The sequence below is a fragment of the Humulus lupulus genome, chromosome 7 (genome assembly GCF_963169125.1).
Source record: "Humulus lupulus chromosome 7, drHumLupu1.1, whole genome shotgun sequence".
Lineage (NCBI taxonomy): Eukaryota > Viridiplantae > Streptophyta > Magnoliopsida > Rosales > Cannabaceae > Humulus > Humulus lupulus.
In genome coordinates this window covers 176,718,798-176,723,881 of record NC_084799.1, presented here as the reverse complement: position 1 = coordinate 176,723,881, position 5,084 = coordinate 176,718,798, and positions in this window count along the sequence as shown.

The following is a 5,084-nucleotide window of genomic DNA, read 5'->3' as shown; positions in this document are numbered from 1 at the left end:
ATAGTATCCAAGGAAGGAGTTGTTGTAAACCCATCTAAGGTAGAGGCTATGAAGGATTGGCCAAGACCAAAGAACGCGTCTGAAGTAAGAAGTTTTCTGGGATTAGCAGGTTATTATCGGAGGTTTGTAGAGGGCTTTTCTAAGATAGACACTCTACTCACCAACCTAACCCGAAAACAACAAAAGTTCAGCTCGACAGACAGATGTGAAGAGAGCTTCCAAATGCTTAAGGATGAGTTGTGCTCAACACCAGTACTTTGTGTACCGACACCCAACGACAAGTTTGTAGTCTACTGTGATGCGTCGAAGCAAGGTTTGGGTTGTGTGCTGATGCAAAATGACAAGGTGATAGCCTATGCCTCAAGGCAGTTGAAGGAGTACAAGCAACGCTATCCAACGCATGATATGGAGTTGGCAGCGGTGGACTTTGCGTTGAAAATCTGGCTCCATTATCTTTATGGAGAACAGTGTGAGATTTATACGGACCACAAAAGCTTAAAGCATTTATTCACGTAGAAGGAACTCAACATGAGGTAGCGCAGGTGATTAGAACTAGTGAAGGATTATGACTGTGAAATCCTATACCACCCGGGAAGGGCAAACGTAGTTGCTGATGCGCTAAGTAGGAAAAGCTATGGAAGTCTAGCAACATTAGCTGGAATAGAAAAGTCGCTACATTAGGAGTTGATCAATGCCGGAATAGAAGTAGTCATTGGTAAACTGGCTAACTTGTCCATCCAGTCAAGTCTGTTAGAAGATATACGGATCGGGCAAGGGCATGATGACACAGTAGCACATATGGATGCAGTTAAAGAAGGTAAGGCCACAGATTTCTCGATATCAGGACAAGGATTTTTGAGATATAAGGATCGGGTATGCGTGCCGAATGATTAAAGGATAAAGTTGAAGATTTTGGAAGAAGCGCACAATACCCCATACTCAGTTCACCCAGGGTCGACCAAGATGACTCACGACCTTAAGGCATTATATTGGTGGCCAGGAATGAAGAAAGATATAGCAGAGTATGTGTCTAAATGCTTAGTATGCCAGTAAGCGAAAGCAGAACATCAGCGGCCTGCAGGCTTATTGCAACCACTTAGTATTCCAAAATGGAAGTGGGATGATATAGCCATGGATTTTGTGATAGGACTACCACAAACAAATAAGCAGCACGACTCGGCTTGGGTAGTAATAGATAGACTAACCAAGTCAGCTCACTTCCTGCCTATCAAGACTACGTACATAGCAGATCAGTACGCAGATGTTTATGTTCGAGAAATAGTAAGACGGCATGGAATTCCTAAGACCATAGTATCTGATAGAGGATCGGTGTTTACATCGAGATTTTGGGGAAGCTTGCAGCAAGCTATGGGTACCAAGTTAATTCTTAGTATGGCATTTCATCCTCAGACCGATGGTTAGTCCGAGTGTACCATACAGATTTTAGAACATATGTTGCATGCTTGTGTACTTGATTTCAGAGGATCATGGAGTAAGTATTTGCCGAAGATAGAATTCTCCTACGACAATAGCTACCAGTCAACGATCGGGATGGCACCCTATGAGTTGCTTTATGGAAGGAGGTGTCGATCACCATTACATTGGGACGAGGTAGGAGAAAGGCAACTTCTTGGACCCAAAGCTGTTAGAGAAGCTTAGGATGCTGTAGTGTTGATTAGAAAGTGTATGCTCCTGCTCAAAGCCGTCAGAAAAGTTATGTGGATGCCAAGCGGCGTGATGTGGAATTCAAATTCGGAGATCAAGTCTTCTTAAATATATCTCCTATGAAAGGTGTGAAGAGGTTTGGAAAGAAAGGCAAGCTTAGTCCTAAGTTTATAGGTCTGATGGACACTGGGATTAAATGGGAGATTCTGGATGAATCTCATACTATCCTTTTATTCTCTTCATCTAGGCATCATGGAAATGTAACAAGATATGAAAGCTTTATAGTGATGGCCTGGGATGGAGAGGGACATAATGGTATATGTGGCAAAGTTCTTAACCTGATAAGCAGGTCAAGACAGGGTATCAAAAACCCATAAGGCTATGGTAGCCTTTAAGTATTCCATAATGGAAATAAGAAAGCATCATGATGGGTTTTGCGGTGGGGCTACCCAAGATAGTGGGTCAGCATGATTTGGATCGGGCCATTATGGGCCAGTATTTAAAGTGAGCCACTTCTATTAGTAAGGACAAGTAACACAGCTGATCGGTATTCAGATCTTTGTGTGAGAAAGGTAGTACGCCTTCATAGAATTCAAGGTCCATTTTATCAGATGAAGACTCTATTATTACTTCCAAGTTTTGGAAGGGTTGCAGAAGGGGATGAATATACATTTTATTACTCTCAGATTGATGTTAAATCAGAGAGAGAGAAAGAGAGTTATCTAATTATTATTGGAAGAACATCTTATAAGATCAATGAGATATTTTATCTGGATCCTGAGGTAGTTTAGGGGATCATTGTGGTTTTTGAAAAGGTTGGAGCTTGGAAGCTCACTTCTCAGAGTAAATGGAAAAAAAAAAAAAAAAAGTTATATTAATTTGGGATGCAGGAACATGGAGCTCCAGGTAGAAGATTGTATCTCCTTTAAAGTATCACCATGGAAAGGGGTGAAGAGGTAAGAGCAAGTGGAGCCCTAGATTAATTTGATAGTTTGAATCCTGGATAGGACTTGTCAGGTTGACTTTGGATTGGCCTTATCATTGACACTGTTAGCTGTATACAGTGTATTATGTATCTCCATGTTGAGAACATGGGTTAAAAGAAACTCATGAGTTGAGTTATGAGAATCTGGGAATTTAGGCTAAGTAGCCAGTTCAGATTTTGACAGAAGGAACAAGGTTCTGAGGAACAAAGTTACACCTTGAGTTAAGGTATGATACAGAAACAGTGAGGTAGAGGGAACGACCTGGGAAACTGGAATCAGTTGTGCGGAATTTATATTCCGGGCAGTTCAGATAGATTTCGAGGACGAAATTTATGTAAGGAAGGGATAGTTGTAATGCCCCAAATTTCCTAATAAGGTTTAGGACCTTGATTAGGAGGCCGGGAGGGCCATAATTGATTTATTATGCTATTAAATGATTATATGCATGTTCAGGTGTATTAAATATGCATGTGAACCCATTTATGATTAATTGGGTGATTTTCATATTTTGGCCATTTTGGGCATATTTGGCATATGTGTGTGGTGCTTCATTATTTTTTTGGTTATGCTAGGGTTACTCAGCACGAGACGATCTTAGGAGGTAAGCTAGTGGAAAAGTCACAACGGGATTTATACTTGACTCGGAGTGATTCAAGGGGTATTTAACACATTACCGGGTTATTGGGTAATGGGAATAAATATTTGATGATAAATTGGGGGTTAATAAGATCAGGGGGAAATTCTAGAAGTTTTGACTATTTTACCCCCGAGGGAGTTTTCAAGACCCCGAGCATTACGATTTTTTTAGGCTACTTAAGCTTGAAGTGACGTGTTAAGAAATAAAAAAAAAGAACGTTCAGAACGTTCTCTCTCCCTCAAAGTTCCATTTTCGTCTCCCGATCACATTTTCGAAGGAAACTTGAGTTCTAGGACTCAGATTCAAGCGAGGATCGAGGCATAGCGATTCTAGGGAAGATTAGAAGCTTATTAACCAAAGGATTTAGTTGGGAAATGACATAATCGGAGGTAATTCAAGTTTTAAGTTCTAAGTTTTTAAAGTTTTTAAGCTTGAATTGGATTTTGTGTTTTGATGAGTTTTTGAATGAATTGAAGCTTGGGTTTTGTTGGTTTTGGATCATAGGGATGTTTGGGAACTTTGATTTTAGGATTTTGTGATGTTTGGATAGGTTTTTGGAAGGTTTTTAAATGGAGAAAATGAGGAAAAATGGTTGGTCCGTGGTTGGGCTGCGGCCCTATTCTTGGGCGTCGCAGCCCAGGCTCGATGAAGAAGGTGGAGGTTGTTGATGGGCCTGAGGGCCGCGGCGCTTGAGGTCATTTGTGGCCGAAGTGATGTTTTGATCATGGGAACTCAAACCTTAGGCCTCGTGATCGTTCCTACTACCCGGTTTAGTGGGATTCGACGTCCCGGAGGCTAGGTCTTGGTCTGGGAACCTTTTATTACTCATTTTGATGAGGTTTTATATTATGGTTGTGACTAGGTTATCACTAGAGGCTTGGAATCAGGATCGTGCTTGTGGCTCGTTTATTGGTAACCTGTGCTTGGACTAGAGGTAAGAAAACTGCACCCTGTATGTGATGCATGTGATGCATAAGATACATGAGATTAGGGCATGGCATGCATGTTGAAATTAAGATTGAACAGAGCTTGAGTCTCTGTATTTGTGCATGATTATAATTATGCTTCTGATTATTGATAAAGCATGCTAAATGCCTTATATCTGAATATTTAACATATGATATATGTCTGCTTGCATTACCTCATTGAGGAAGCACTGAATTATTAGTCAGGGATCGACATTAGTGTCGGTATTAACTACGAAGCTGTGACTTACTAGTCAAGTTCGGCAGTAGTACCGAGCACTAGTCGTATGGCATTGACTTATGAGACAAGGGCGGTTGTAGCGTATTTATCGCAAGCCAATAAAGATTAGATCTAATCGACATCTGCATTGAATGACTCATCATGAGCATTAATGACGGACCGACCTCAAGTTCGATGAAAACTAAAAGCGCTTGTCTAGTCTAAAGGCTAGTTACTTAGAACCAAAGCCGGAAAGGCTAAGGTGACCTACACGTCACATGGCTAGGAGGGTATGGGACCTCCGAGATAGACTTATTAGTCTTTTAATCGATATAGACTTATCAGTCATCTGATCGAGATAGACTTATTAGTCATCTGATCGAGATAGAACTTATTAGTCATCTAACTGAGATAGACTTATTAGTCATCTGACCGAGATGGACTTATCAGTCATCTGACCGAGATGGACTTATCAGTCATCTGACCGAGATGGACTTATCAGTCATCTGACCGGGATAGACTTATCAGTCATCTGACCGGGATAGACTTATCAGTCATCTGACCGGGATAGACTTATCAGTCATCTGACCGAGATGGACTTATCAGTCATC